Genomic DNA, 16,917 nt, shown 5'->3' with positions numbered 1-16,917 from the left:
TACAGTGATGTTGCATTGAGTAGCTGTAAATATGAGTGTTGCTGGCAAAATAATTTCTTTATGAAATAAATATGATATAAAAATCAGGTTTCTATGTTGTTCATGTTTAGTGTTTGGCCGTTTAAAGCAGTGAATAATGGTAACTGATAATGGTGCTTGGTAACTGGTATAACTCCAACATAAAATTAAATAAAAAGGAAGACCAGAAAAAATAAATGTCACTTAGTAAGTTTATGACCTCCCCTGGTGGTTTCCATCACCAAGGCCAGCACTTGGGACACTAAGGCAAAAAGGTCAAGAATTTAGTCCAGCTTAGCCTACATAATAAAGCCTTATACAAAAACAAAACCACAACATGCTCTGCATTCTGTAAAGAAAGTTTCTAAGAATTGCAGGTCTCTGTTTCTCCATCTTCCTGGTTCTCATGCTCCCTGGCCTTTAACTGCTTGTACTTTTCTAACTAATGTTTCATTTTCCTGATCCCTTTGGGCTTTTCTCCTGCCTCCATTCACCCATACCTGATTCTGCATCCCCTTTTCTCCTGCTTTCCCCTCTTCTATCCAGGTCCCTCCCTCCCTCTGTGTCCCATAATTATTTTGTTCCTCTTTCTAAATGGGATTTAAGTATCCTCATTTGGGCCTTCTTTCTTGTTTAATTTCTTGGGGTCTGTGGGACATATTATGAGTATTCTGTACTTTTTAGCTAATTAGTCAAATAGTAAAAAACACCCATGATACATCCCAGAGGAAATTTATCTTGATTCTCACCTCTTATCCATAAAAGCTTTTGTTTTCTTGAAATAGAAAGTAAGATATTTAGACACAGACACCTGTAGGGTCATACAGCTGTGAAACATAACTTCTGTACGTAAAAATGTGAACAGACCTTAACGGATGTCGAACAGAATTGACCTTGCATATGCCTTATTATAGATATCTTGCTCATAGAACTATGTGAAAACAAACCTATCATAGAGGTAACGTGTTAATTAATTCATTTATTTTAAATCAGAGCAGCCTTAAAGACAGAGGTGCATACATTTCATCCCAGCACTCTGGAAACAGAGTACAAAGCCATCCTGGTCTAAAGAGGGAGTTCCAGGTCAGCCAGGGCTACACAAAGAGAAACCCTGTCTCAGAAAAAAAATAGTATTCACATAGAAAACTAATTAAGAAGCATGATATATATAATCATAAGTGATTATACCAATTTAAATATGTTCATTAGGCTAAAAGAGTTTTAAATAGTAGTGGATATCTTTACTAGAGACTGATATAATTTGCAAATCATGTACTTTTGTATATTTTTCTATAGACAATGCTGAAAAGAATTCCAAAAATATAATTCACCCACCACTGGTGGTAGCTTTTTTTCTCTCTCAGAAATGTCAACTGTTATCAAACAATTCTTAATATAACCTTATATTTTCCCATTAGGCACAGTACAAATCATCCCTTAAATTAACTATGAATTTTTGCAGGTTCAGGAGCCCACAGAGAGGTGTGTTTTGCTCACAGCATGTGGGCCTTCCACTCCAGGCTTCACATTAACTTCAACATCAAAAGCTCTTTCCTGCTTACAACATGGTAGAGCCAATGTCCTCGTCTATTTATTCTTCCTTGTCATATTTTTTATGAGTGGAAGTAGTTTACTTTTTCACATGTGGTGCTTGATCTCACATGCAACTTATGTGTATAGTAAGAAAAAAAAACCCTAAAGATGGTTCCTATGTACAGCTCATATATGACTGTTTCCCCCTATTTCTTAGCACAAGAAATCCTTGCAATCCTAATGACATATATTCTACCAAACTCAGTTCTTCAACCCATGCCTGACTCCTTTTCCATTAGTGTCATACAATTTAAAGATAAAGCTAAATGACTCCTTAACCTCTTCTAAAATCTGGTTTCTTTTGAGAGTTTGGCTATTCCTTTCTTTCATCTAAACACTTTGAAATAAGTGTTGTACACAGGGGGTTAAATAAAGAATATTCAACTTATTTTCTTAAATAAATGATTTGAGTGGGAGTGAAGTGATGGTGCATGCCTGTAATCTGAGTGTGAGGCAGAGCAGCTCCTTTGAACCAGGAGTCAGTCCAGAACCCACCTGGCACAAAGGAGATTTATTACCCTAGAGAGGAAAGGAGGTGGGGCCGGCTGGGGTAGGTGCCTTTGGATCAGGCAGAGGCAGATAGCAAGTCTCAGCAATCAGCAGCTGCAGACATTTTTATTGTTGTTTGTTTATTTGTTTATTTGGGTTTTTGTTTTTGCAAAATTGGGTTTTTAAGGAGAAAGGGGGAGGGGTCTATGCTACAGTGAGTTGGTAAATCCTGATTGATTGAACACGTTAGCCAAATAATGAATTGATTGCTGCACCTTGCTCTGTCTCAGGAATGTGCTAGTAGCCAAATAAGGAACAGTGCAATTTTATTTATCCATAATAATAATGAAATTCACAGGTAACTTGTTGGAACTGGAAAATAAGCTATGCAGAAATACGAATGCTGTAATTTCTTCCTTTTCTTGGTGTGGATCCTTGGTCCTAACCTTTATGATTATGCAACTTGTAGAAACCATTCAAGCTGGCAAAGTAGATAGGACCATTGGAGAAGGGTGGAGAAGCTCTAGAGAGGGGATAGTGGGACAAAGCTCCTAGGAAGGGAGAGGAAAATGCAGGAAAGTATTTAATTGTGGAGGTTAGAGAAAGGGTAACACAGATGAACAGGAAAAAACATACATTTAAAAATGGTGTGTGCATGTCCCTGTGGTTGTCCCTGTGGTTGTGCCTGTGGTTGTGCCTGTGGCTATGGCTGTGGCTATGCCTGGGTATGTATGGGTTTGCACCTTTGCTTGCAATGCCTGTGAGGGCCAGGAGAGGGCAAAGGATCTCCTTGTTCTGGAGTTACAGGTAATTGTGAGTATCTAGATGTTCTGGGAACCATATTCAAGTCCTCCACAAAAGTAGAATGTGCTTTTAATTGCTGAGTCAGCTCTCTGATTCATAGTATGTATTTTCAATTTACTTTTAAAGCTTTGACAGCAATTCATTCTTCTACCAGTAATATGGGCAATAGAGTAAAATGTCATTATATTTACCACTATTCTACTTCTAAGACCTTCCATTCCCCAAACACTTCTGCCTCCCTAGGTCATGTTCTTCTTTCCATCATATATATATATATATATAATATATATATATATATATATATATATATATATATTATATATATATATATGTGTGTGTGTGTGTGTGTGTGTGTGTGTGTATGTGTGTATACATATACACACACATATATAATATAATCATATATATAAGATATATAATCATATATATGATTATATATTATATATAATATATATAACATATGTTATATATAATATATATAATGTAATATATATTATATATAATGTTATATATATATTAAAAAAAAACATTAAGTTCAGTTGGTTCATATTTGCATGAATATGAGACCATCCATTGATGAAAGAGACTACTTCCTTATGTCAAAATCATCTAACAGGAACAAGAGGAGAGGATGAAGAAGAGGATTGGGTATCCCTCAACCAGTAACTATTTACTGCCATCAACTTCTCACTAAAACGTGAGGTCTAGAGATTCTCTAACCCCACCTATGTAGAAATTTGGGATGGCTTAGTCTTGTGCAAATCTGATGCAGGTAGCCATAGGTGATATAAGTTTTTCTTTTTCTTTCTTTTTTTTTAAAAAAAAAAAATTCTAAATGCTCTGTGTTTATTTCATTCTCAATACATCCTCTGAGGTAAGACAAACATTTCAGAGATACTGAAGTTCCAGGACATGAAGGAGACAGGACTCGTGTCTTCAGTTTTTCCACCAGTTACGGTCATCTTCATCAGTAGAATACCAGTCACCATCAATCACCACCTAGGGCTTGATAGACTGCACTTCCTCCAGCTCTTTTCTCGCCCTGGCATAATACTGCTGCTTCCAGAGGCCAATTATCAAAAGATTAGTGGCAGGGCATTGCTTCAACATCCCTGATGTACTGAAGTCATTCATTACCAGGTTTAGGCTCTTCAGGTTCGAGTTGCAAGAGATGACTGATGACAATGCCTCACAGCAGTTGGAAGTCAACTCACACCCCCCCCCCCCCCAAACCAAGTCTCCTCAGGGAGCTGGTACTTTGCGATGACTCCTTTGTCACCCAGGGTGTTGTTTCCAAGGTCCAAGCCTTTTAAGTGCTTAGTTGTTGTGACCATGCAGGCCGGGTCCTCATAGCAGTTCTCTGTGGGCTGGCAGTCCACTAGTTCCAGTTCTTAGAGCTTCCCACAGTAGCTTCATTGCACTATTACCTATGGGGTTCATGGTCAGGTTCAGGTGTGTCAGCTTTCTATAGTTTGAATGTATCAATGCCAGGAAACTGTAGGCTTCATCTACAATGTTGCAGTGTTCGGTATCAGCTGCTGGGGAGCACATTCTGGATTCTTCATGAATCTTCATGAATACAGCTGTTGCACTTCTTCAGTCCCCAGGTTGTTGTTTGACAGGTACAGGTGAGTCAAATTCTGGTTGCTGAAAGGGGCTGAGGACAGAATGTGGCAGCTGACAGGTGTGAGGTCACAGTTGTCCAGTATCAGCTTCTTCAGTGAACACCTTGAGCTACTCAAGGCGTCCCCGAGGGATATCATACTCTTTACTCCAACCTTATTTCTGTCCAGGCTGAGACAATGTAGGCTGGTGGCTGAAAGAAAGAGTGTGGAGATCATCTCATAAACAGTGAGGGTTAACTAACAGGTATCTAACCTCAGAGTCTCCAGGGAGCAGCTTGGATGTTTCAGTACATCACAGGCTAACTGCATGTCATCATCCTTCATGGGGGTGCTCCCTAGATTAAGGTACTTTAAGTTCTGATTGCTAATGAACATCCAGAGATATTGCAGGCCAGACACTATCTCTGCACTCTTAAACATCAGCTATACTGCAGGATGAACTACCCAGCTTGAGGCACACAGTATCTTCATGGCCCATTTTTTTCAAGATGCTGTTGCCAAAATCCAGCTCCTTCAAATTTGGGTGGGTGCTGAGCACAGAATAGTTTTCCCACCACTCTATAAGGGGCTCACATAGTGTCTTCTGGAGAGCAACAAGAGGGCACAGCTTGAGAGTATTATCCTCCAAGATAGGGTCTCTGATATCCACCAGGATTGCCTTCAAGTTCTGACATTGCTGGAGACAGTAGGAAGATACCATCAAGTTCATCTTCTGGTTAATCAGAAGCCACACTTCTTGGAAGCTGTTGAGAGCTATGTGAACAAACTCTTTATCCTGAGACTCAAAGAGATAGTAGAAGGCATCTAGGGTATCCATCGGGCTGGTGTCATTGACCTGCTGACATATCAGAGAGACCCCATGTTGGAGCTTCTGCTTAACAGTCAGGTTCACGAGACATCCACACAGAACCTCCAGAATCTTCAAGATATCCTTGTTCATGAGACCTTGTTCTGCTTAACAGTCAGGTTCACGAGACATCCACACAGAACCTCCAGAATCTTCAAGATATCCTTGTTCATGAGACCAAATAAAAAACACTTTCTCCCGAGGAGGTGAATGTTGTTGGTTCTCTTCACATCCATGATGCTCTGTTGGTTTTTAATGAGGGAAAAATACTGATTCCACTCCCCCAGCCCTTCTAAAACATAATATAAGGCAGCAAAGAAAATTTGCAGGCTAAGGTGGAAGAAAATATAACCCTGCTCACTGTTGTGGTCAAACTAGAGAGGGATGTTTGTGTGAAAGAGGGCCGAGATCTCAGACTTGTTTAGGCTGTAGTTCTTTAGGTCATTATCGTAGAACACTGACCTAATAGTCCACACTCCCTCAGCTGCCATCCTGCACAAACCCACTGGAGTAATTTGCTCTTCCTGACTAAGAGTGCCCTGGGAAGGCCCTCTCAAGGTGAGCTGGTGAAAGGGTAGGGTGCATTCTTTTCCCAGCTTCTTCTGCAGCTGTAGAGCTTCACAGACCAGTAAGCACATGGAGGGGGCCTGGCATTGGTTAAATAGCTGGTGATTTTCTATCATGGAATGGAAGACTTGTGTTCTCTGGTAGTCATCAGAGATGTTCTCGAGGACCATTTGAAATATCTTTGATGCAGACAGTCTTTCAACCAGTATATAGAGGGGGACACCACCATTGACTTGAGCTTTTCTAAGCCTGTGTTTCTGGTGGTAATGATGAACAAGGACTGGGATAGAAGGGCCTTCCTCAGGAGGCTGTACATCAGGATGTATATGGGCTGCTCATCCTTCCAGTCTCTGGAGAGTATCATATCATCGCCATCTTGGAGGACAGAGTCCATATAGTCAAAACCATCTATGACAAACTAGAGTCTTTCTGGTTGGGACATGATCTTTGTCACTGGAGCCCAAAAGTCTGGTCACTCCTTGGTAATCAGCTGTGCCAAACTGCTCTTCTCTATCCACTTAATTTCTCCAACAAAGAAAAAGACGACATCGGGCATGTCTTAGTAGAGTTTACCTTGTGCCCAGCCCAGAACAATACTTCTGTCTAAAGCTGACTTCCCAACTCCTGGTCTTCCATATAGGATAATGGTGTGAAGCCTCAAGGTTTTCTTGTATTGTCTAAAAGCATCAGACAATACTTTCATCTCTGGGTTGTCATAGTGTAGATCCACACTTGTGTCGAATTTAGCTATCACATGGGCCTCGTAGTCTTGTGGGTTACCTTGTTTACCCACCTTTGTCGCTGCATCTTGTTCCTCAGCTAGTAAGTCTTCTGTTTCTGCTCTGGTCCTTGGTCATTCAGGATTGCTGTACTGTCTTTTTCTGAAGTAGTCATTAAACTTTCTAATGTCTGTTTCTGGTCTGGTCCTTGAACTTTTGGGATTGTTTTATCATCTGTTTCTGGACGAGTCAGTGTTCTTTCTGACTCTATTTCTCTTCTGATCCATGGTCTTTCAGGATTACTGTACTGTCTTTTCCGGGAGGACTCATTGAGCTTTCTGATGTCAGTTTCTGTTCTGATCATTCGTCTTTCGGAATTGTTTTTGGTTTTTGTTTTGTTTTGTTTTTTGTTTTTTTGTTTTTTGTTTTTTGTTTTTTGTTTTTTGTTTTTCTGGAGGACTCATTGTGCTTTCTCCAGTGCAGATCTTACTTTCTGAAAACCGGCAACCACTGTAAAAAGAGAGCCAACTCTGCATCTGTGATGTAAGTTTATAAGTGTAATCGTTGTTAGCTTATGAGATTGCTTACAATTCTAGGCATGAGATTTCCCCTTGTCAAGAAGGCCTAAAATCCAATCAGAAAGTGATAAATTACACCATAGCAGTTATGTTATTGTTGTACCAGTAGGCCCCTCCACCAGAAACACACAGCATTATAGTATGCATATTTCAGTATTCTATATAATCAATAATATATTTTCCCTAAAAGTTTGCATAGCATATTCCTGAACTATCAAATCTATTCAAAAGAAAGTACTTTTGTGATTTGTTTATTACTTGTTCTATCTTTGTCCTGCATCAAAAATGTGAGATGTCTCCAGCAACATGGTCTTAGCATGTCCTTATGGAAGGTAACCAAAGGCAATGTCAATAACCTTTGATGTTTTGGAGATCTCTGGGGCCTCTCTAGCCAATAACCCCCATGACAGTACAAAATGCCCTGCACTGGCATTTACTTTCAGTGACAAGTATAATCTGAAAAAAAAAAATACACATATTTAGAGTAATTCTATCAGAAATCATTTTTTTTTGTTTTAAGTTGTATTTTGTAATTAGTTTAACAATTAGTAGGACCCCATAATGTTTTTCATGTATACTTTGTTTTGGTTAACCTTTCCCCACCCTGTCCTGCCTCCTTTCTTTATTAATCCTTTAGGTTCCAACAGTGCCATCATTACAGATATCCTACTCTGAGTCTAATAAAGTTTCAAACAAATCTACATAGAGCTATCTTAGTATTTCATAAGACATAGCATTCTGATCCCTGGCTATTGAAAATATCTCCTCTGTACATGTACTGTTTGATACTTAAACAGAAACAGTCATCTCTGCCTTAGATTAGAAAGCAAAATAGAAACTTCTGTAAATCTAAGAATGTCACATAGTAAGAAACTACTTGTTGTAACATGATCTTCATTCAACAGGCATATGGAAAAATTAGAACTATTTTATTTTTACTAGCTTGCTCCTGAATGTAGGCCAGCCTAAAATTTAGGCAAAGTGATAGAATTTTATTAGTTAAGAAAAAAAGAGAGAAATAAAACTTTTATGAGAAGCTGAAAATACACAGTTTATTAAAAATAAGAATGAAGTGTGGTTTTAATTGATGGAGTATGTGACATGATCTTCCGTATGTGGTTCTAGGCTATTGGAATGTTTGCCTCATTTTTTAAAAAGATATGATCCACTTGTTGATATGCATCTTAGAAAATTTGGTTATTTAAGTGTCATATCCTCCTTGTTTACTTTCAGTGTTTTATTTTAGCTTGACATTTGTGGGTCATATTTTTACTTACACAATAGTTGTTTATCAAGGAGTATCTGTGTGCCACACTTTAAAATAGTATGTTTAGAATTGTAGGCTTCTTTGAGTTTTATTTTCTTAATAAGTGTTAAGTATTTTCCGTTTATTATTGTTGCAATGAAAAATATATAGCTCTCCTGAAATCATAGAAGCAGATAACAAATCACACTTCTCCTATATTACTGTCATTACAGTCGGTAAATTCCTTACTTTTTAAATTCTTATAATCTATCAGATTTTATAAGATAATGTACATTTCTAGTAGATTATTCAGCAGTTAATGAAATAAAAGTAACCTTTCTGGAAATGACTGGAGACTGAATGTCATAATTCTGTGATACCAGAAATGGTGTCTGTGTGCTACATAGCTACATAGTCACTTTTTAAATGACAGTGAAGTGCAGACTTGCAAGGGAGGAAGTTTATGACAACAGATGAAAGCTATTTCTAACACTAACATTTGCTTTCTTATGAAATTATTTTTCAATTAAAACTCACCTCAGAAATAGTAGTCTTTCTCCTAATGCTATACAGCATTTGCAAAATGCATATATGGAGTAACTATCATTTTCTACAACTATTTTTTTTTTCAAGAAGAATCTGGAATAGTGGACTGACAGCATGTATAATTCAATAACATTTAAGAAATTCTAGTGTGAATGATGATAATAAGGACCTGAAAAAATACATTTATGTATTTGTTGACATTTTGTAAATGAAAGAGAAAGAAAGGGGGAGAAGAAGAAGGAGGAAAAGGGAAGGGAAGAGAAGAGAAAAGAAGAGAAGAGAAGAGAAGAGAAGAGAAGAGAAGAGAAGAGAAGAGAAGAGAAGAGAAGTCAAGTCTATTTTTTAAAATATAGGCTTACTTTGAACATTTGTTACACAATATATATGCACATATGCTGACATATGTCCATGTTTATATTTGTACCAAAAGGTATGAAACATACTTTTTTAGAGATGATCTCCTCTTTTATAAAATCTGGAAATACTTGGTATTATTTTGTCCTTTCTATTTTTGTTGGATTATAGGTTTGTTGCTGTGATTATGTTTGGTTTTGTTTTACTAAATACACTCACATGTAGAAAGACATTTCAACAAATTGAAACCAAAACAAAATATGTAAAAGCAGAATATTCTTTTTCTAATAAGTTAATGAACATTAATGTCCAATTAATGAACCTATTATAACTAGAAAAACTAATACAAAATTTAAAATTTATGCCAAACCCATAAAACAATTAAAATACTTATACCTATAGATAATGTTTGATCAACTTTGACATGTAAAGACTTTCATAAATTATTTTAAAGTACCATTCTCTCAACTAACATATCAAGGTAAGTGAGAAAAAGAAATTAAAAAATAGAATATAAACAACTCATACATAAAAGTATTCAAAATTACTATAATCAAATGCAAGTTGATATTTAATGTGATAAATTTTTCTACCAAGCTAACAAATAGTTTGCAAGTGTGTATAAGATCTTTTCTGGACAGAGTACATTTAAACTGACAAACTTATATACTTCTGTTATGGATATATGGGTATATATAAAATAACAATTTCACTACAGAACCACCCAATAATTTAAGAAACCATGAAGTATAAGTTCATGTACATACAATGTGATCTCATTTTTGAAGCAAAATTATTATTGCTAATACATGACAAATGGCAAGACTTTATTTTTGCATTCAATATTTCATACTATATAAGTCATATATTTTCTTTATTTATTAATTTGCCAATGAATACTTAGGTTGAATTCAATATCTCAGTTCCTGTGAACAGTAGTCCTATTGTCATGGGGCTGCTGATTACTTCTCCAGCATACTGAATTCATGTCCATTAGTTTTTATTCCAGAAATTAAACTAAATAATATGTTAGCTTTAGTTTCGACTCTATAATGAACATCTTTACTGTTTCCCTCAGACTATAACTAAGTTGTATCATTTCCAACAGTTTCCCTTTCACCACACCCTCACCAACATTCTCTATAAAAATATTTGTTTTAACTGAAATACATTGGTATATCATTAATGGTTTGACTTACGGTTAATGATGGAAATCATTTCATAAGCCTGTGGCTATTCATCCACCTTATGAGAAACACCTGCTTGAATCAAAAGCCCACTTTTCATTTGAGTTGTTTTTGTTACTGAATTATTTGAATTATTAACCCCTTGAAAAGGATAGTTTGCCAGTGTTTCTTCTGTTCTTTTTCTCAACTCTTTTATCACCATTTCTGTGCACAAGATTCTATAAAAATCAAGCCTAACAAAACACAGCAATGGATTTGAAAAGTGCCAACATTATCAGAAGATCCTAGTAATTGATAAATTCAGTAGAGAAACAGTAATTGTTTTCCAGATGTATGACCTCTGAAGGCTACCAAGGCTCCAGTGAAAGGTCCTATACTAATGATATAGAACAAGCAGTTAGTGGATTCACTGTGTTTTAAAAATAAAGGTGAGAGTGGGGGGTATATGAAGCTGAGAGGAAATGTGCGGGGAGGGGCAGGGATAATTAGAATTCTTAGAATAATGGTGGACTTAGTCAAAATAAATTACACGATTGTATAAATTTTCAAACAATAAAATAGGAAGTTGTACAAAAACAAATACTTATTTTTGGTTATTATTATTTGATTTTAATATGTTTGTTTTGTTTTGTCTGTTTGTTTATTTTGGTTTTTGAGACAGAATCTCTCTATGGAGTCCTTCAAGTTACTATGTGTACTTCACGGGATTTTACTTCTTTCACCTACCTTAAAATATATGTTCCAAAATGATTTATTATAAGTAGCCTAGAACTGAGAGATATCCTCCTGCCTCTGTCTCCCAAGTGCTGAGATAAAGACCCGTGCCACCATTTCTTAGCAAAGTATTTCCTTCACAATTTGACTGAAAGATAAATATTTTCAGTCCTCCAGAGTTAAAGACTACTGCTAGTTTACCATGAAAATATTTTAAGATGCTACATATAAAACAGTCTATTTTGAGATGATTTCAGTAACTTCCGGGAGTGGTTTCTGTTCTTCATTTAATATCATCCCAAAAAATCCATTTTTATTAAGAATTGTAACTTTCATCAGATGGCAGTTTAGGCAAGTTTTATTTAAGTTATAATGTAAAAATGAATGCTGTCTTACACACCAGTCTCATAGCCCATCCATAGCAAATGTGTTATTTTCTTGCAAATCTTACCTTAGTTTCCTTTAGAGAATCATAGTTTGAGTAATGGGATTAAACAAGCTTGATACATCGAATCATAAAATGCATGTTATGCTTGAAGTACGGTTGCTATAAATATAAAGTGCTAGAACACATGGCCACCTTCTTTGTGCTAACTGATTCACTGGTGAAAGAACTGTTTGCATGAATGACATTGTCAAACAATGAAAGGGAGTTTTAAAAAAGAAATCCCTAAGCCTTTTTGTAGTTTATATGGTTTTGTCTTTTGACTGGACTGATCTCAGGAATGGCACTTGGAAGAAATGGAAGAATATCCACAGTTTGAATAAGTTCAGCATCACAGGATTTTGTCATAGCCACTTCACAGGTTTATACTTCTTTTATATACCTTAACCTCTGTGTTGCATATTAATTTTTTTATAAATTGATAACATTATCAGTTATGTTATTGTATAAAGAAATTTGAATTTGTTTCTGTTTAAAGCTAAGGTTTTCCTTTTATATATTTGTTTAATTTCATTTTATTGCTTTTTTACATATTCACTTTACACTCTGTTCACTGTTCCCTCCCATTAACCCCCTCCCACAATTCTTCCACCATCCCCCCTTCTCCTCTGTGTGAGTGGGGTCTCACCCTGGGTATCCTCCCTCACCTCCCTAGCACTTCAAGTTTCTGCAAGGTGAGGCACTTCCTTCCCAAGATACAAGGGATCCCTGTATGGGGGATATGTTACTTTTACTTTTACTTTTACTTCTTAATCACTTTTCAATTACTCAACTTGTTTCTCATCTCACTACAAAATAGAAAAGCGTTCTCTTTGAAATAATGAGAGAAAATTGAACAATCTCACATGGGAACTATTTGTTTCCCTTATAAATTAATGCTGTTTAATCTCCTCTTCAAATTATTAGATTTATGCAAATTCATAAAATAATAGCTAGCTAAAAATCTTCATGGCTAAGTTTAAAACTATTGAGTATAAAAGACATTGTCTCCTTCAACACATATGTTGTAGTTTAGATATACATTGAGTTGACAGACATTCCTCAAGTTATTTCACATTATAGTGCCTGTAGAAAATAAAATTGAAACTCAAAGATTTCTCTTACCAGATATGAAACTATTTATGTTAATTTTTTGTATGTGTTATCTATGTATGTGGGCATATACAAGTGTCTATGGGTACCCATAGTGGATAGAAGATGCCAGATACACTGACACTGGAGATAGAAGTACTCCTCAGCCTCCTAAGATGAGTTCTAGGAATCAAACTCCAGTCTTCAGCAAGAACATCAGATATTCTTAACCTCTCAGCCCTTTCTCTAGAGTAGGAACTCTCAACCTTCCTAATGCTATAACCCTTTAAATCAGTTTTTCATGTCGTGATCCCAGCCATACAGCTTTGGGGTTTTGTTGTTGTTGCTGCTAGTTAATCACTGTAATTTTGCTAATGTTATTAATCATAATGTCAATATCTATGTTTTACAATGATCTTAGGCAATCTTTGTGAGAGAACCTAAACAGTTGCCACACACAGGTTGAGAACCAGTGTTCAAAACCCTAAAAATGTAGAAAGTAAAAACAACACAAATATTAAATATTATTATTAGGGTAGAAAACTTTAAATTACATTATACTTTATATATTTATTGTTTGTTTGTTTATATGTGTATATGCATGTGTGTATGTGTGTGTGTTCATGTGTACCATGATGTGCAAATGAATGTTGGAAAACAACTTGTAAATCTTTTGAATTCCATTTTTTCTTTCCATCGTATGTGTCCTGGAAACCAAATTAGGGACATGAGACCTGCCAATGAACAACTCTACCCATTGAGCCACCTCTCTGCCCCATATAACAAACAGTTAGAGGAGCTTTGAATTGTTACATTAATGCACTGCTTGACAGTAATAAATTAAAAAAAAACAGAAATGGTTAGAAAACATACAATGAGAGGAATATCAATATAACATAAATATTCAAATAAATATCTACATGTCAACATGTACATATAGATGCATTTATAATGTAACAGTTTCTTTCTACCATTTTTGAGAGTTTTTACTATGGAGTATTTTAATGCCCCAAATATTTAAATCTATGCTTGAGTAACAATAATTGACTAAATTTCTTCCATAAAAAAGTATCTAAGGATTTTAGGCATCTGAAATTTGTTATTTTGACAAACTAATTTTAATATAAAGAATTAATTTATCTATTTAAAGAATATACTCTCTCTCTTCTCTCTCTCTGTCTCTCTCTGTCTCTCTGTCTCTCTCTCTCACACACACACATATATGTATATATATATATATATATATATATATATGTTATATATATATATATATAGTCAAAGAATCAATTTTGCCTATCAGTGAATTGCATATTAGTAATATTTTGTGTAAATTTTAGCTAAACAATATATAAAAGTTGATAGAGCAATTGGAGTAATTACTTTAGGGTGTTTGGTATTTGTAGGTTTCTTAGTTAAAGTTTTCATTGCTGTGAATAGACACCATTACCAAGGTGACTCTTATAGAGGAAAACATTTAATTAGGGTAGGCTTACTGGTTCAGACATACAGTCCATTATCATTAAGGCTGGAATCATGTCCAGGCAGAATTGGTGCAGGAGAAGAAGCTGAGAGTTCACCTCTTGATCTGAAGGCAGCCAGAAGACTGTCTTCTAGGCAGCTGTAGAGCGGGTATCAAAACGTATCACCACAGTGACACATTTCCTCCAACAAAGCCATACTTCCTCCAAGGAGATCATACTTCATAATAGTCCATGCACTGGGCCAAGCATATTCAAACCACCACAGTAGGAATGTCCCAAAGCAGATTTGTCTTATGTTTATTCATGACTCATGTCAGCCAGTAGTAAAACTGGCAGAAGAATGCCTAGTCTGAAGAAGAAAAACTTAAATGGTGTAAAAGAGAAAGAATTTTTCAGTTTCAAGGTGAAGTAGGTTCCTGAGAGTTAAGTTAAACTTTAGGGTACTTTGGTACATGTCATCTCTCATGCTATAATAGGCAATTGGGGGACGATTTGAGAGTTGAGTAAAAGTTTATGTTGTGGCTGAATATGAGAAGACAGAACCTCAAGCTCACTGGTTTAGAAACAACTTTAAAAGTGGCATCATTTCAATTTAGTGGGAGAACATTGAAGTCAAAGCAGATTACTTACATCCTGGTCTGTGTCACAAGACACAAGTACATTTTGCATTTTAGAAATGGGACAAGAGCCCATTAACCAGGCAGATGTGTGTATACAGAAACTAATTTATTTAGACAGTGGAAAACTGTAAGTTATATTCCCCCAAGGAATGACGAATTGTCCCATACACACTTAAGAATCAGTTTCTTTTGTTAGAGTTGCATTATAAATGAAACCTATGACCATGCCTGAGATCGAAGAGGAAACTGACCTGACAGATGCCATGGGCTCTGTTAATGAGTATCTTACTATTTGATGCCATTGCCATTTGTACAACTTTCATTTACTGAACACTGACCATCTCAAACATTTTAGACATATTATATTCTTCACTTCCAGTAAAACATTTTCCAGTTGTAGAAATGTGTTTCTAAAGGTTACAGAATTAGTAAATGGAAGCTGCACGATTTCAATAGGAATTTGACGTGACTCTAATATCCATACTGACATTTAAGCCACTATCGCTAAAGGGAAAATATCCTGTCTTTCTTTCTTTTGTTTTTTTTTTTTTCTTAAACAAATACCGAAAGAAGGCCAACTGACCTTTCTAGAATTCATTCTGTCACTATTCTTACACACCTGGAACTGTCCTTTCCCATTGTGCTACCAGGGCTCTTTGAGAGGCAAGTCTGAACTCCACCTACACAGTCAGCATGTCTCATGTTTGATTATTCTTCTCTTGTTCTTGTTTCATGCATTTTCCATACGATAAACCAGTTTTCCTAAGCACACTTTGTATAAGATGTTTTCCTCCCATTGATCTTTACTCCCTCTTTTCCTTCTGCACCCCTTTGTGCATTCATTGACAGTTTCTACTACAGCATAACCTTCCAGTCTTCATGTTCCCAAAGCCTCACAAACATTAAATATTAAATCATGCTGCAGGTGTTTGATATGTTGTAATGCCTAGCATTTCAGTGGATACGTGTCCTAGCCAAAAGCAGCACATCTTTGTAAAGGTAGCATTCAGTATTTTCTGTTACAAGTAAAGCAATGAAAATATACTGGCTTAGAACAGGGTCAGAGTTCTAAGTCTCTTCTTACCAAGTAAGATTATTGGGCAGTTCTAGGAGAATACTGGACATAAAAATCCAAAATCAAAATCAGGGTTGTGGAGCAGATATTCAGGAAGTGTGGTTACACCATACTGAAAAGTTACTTCACAAGCTAAATATAAGATCCAATTCTCACATGTCTGAAGAATAAATATAAAGATGGTAAAAAAAAAGATAATGAAAACTAACAAATATCACAGAAGTTAATACAATATTAGTTTTTACACTTTTATATGTATTTTTCAATCAAAGTAACAATGGAGGTTAGGTACCTAGCAAGTGACAAGTGATTTTGCAACTGTTTTTAACTTTTTGATAATTTCATACAATATATCTTAAATATGTTCAACTTCCCTTTCTCAACTCCTCCTTTTCCCCCTTTCCATCCCCATACCAAACTATAAGATTCCATCATTTATTTTTATCTTTCCCAATTTACAGTCTAGCTCCTTTAAGAGTAGGGCATGCCCTTGTGTATTGTTAGACTACTAGGATTCACATCATAAGAATAAACAAATTCTTCCTATTCCGGGAGCTTTTAAAAGCCAATACCTCCTCATCTAATGGTAATAATTTATGTCCACACTCACACAAACATAGGATTATATTTGACTGGAGCCTGAACAGGTCTTGTGCATGCATTTATAATCACTATGGTGTATAGGAATTTTAATCAAGCAATGGCTACTCTGATCACATCCAAAGACCTTATAGGTCTGTGTGATCTGGCTGGAATACAGATATGCCCTTTGTACACATCTTTAATTGTAGACAATGACATCTAATTGAGGGGAAGAAAAAGTGATGAGTCATAGAATGGTTATACAGAATGAGTTAGATATAGGAGTGAAGGGAGGAAGCGTTCAGTCAGCTGGGAGTCAGTGCAGTATGTACAACTCAGTGGAGTGAAGTTTGTTC

The 16,917-nt window shown here is 36.0% G+C and overlaps 1 protein-coding gene and 1 pseudogene across 1 annotated transcript in view; one reads left to right on the top strand and one right to left on the bottom strand.

Annotated features, from left to right (window-relative positions):
* The window catches only part of Epha6 (EPH receptor A6), an 851,223-nt gene that overhangs the window by 228,848 nt on the left and 605,458 nt on the right, over positions 1 to 16,917 (top strand). The window lies entirely within an intron of this gene.
* Positions 3,841 to 15,212, bottom strand: LOC117718126 (NACHT, LRR and PYD domains-containing protein 5-like; annotated as a pseudogene).

The sequence above is a fragment of the Arvicanthis niloticus genome, chromosome 12 (assembly GCF_011762505.2).
Source record: "Arvicanthis niloticus isolate mArvNil1 chromosome 12, mArvNil1.pat.X, whole genome shotgun sequence".
NCBI classification, from domain to species: domain Eukaryota; kingdom Metazoa; phylum Chordata; class Mammalia; order Rodentia; family Muridae; genus Arvicanthis; species Arvicanthis niloticus.
Note: the sequence above shows the minus strand (reverse complement) of the source record. Positions and strands in the feature narration are given on the sequence as shown.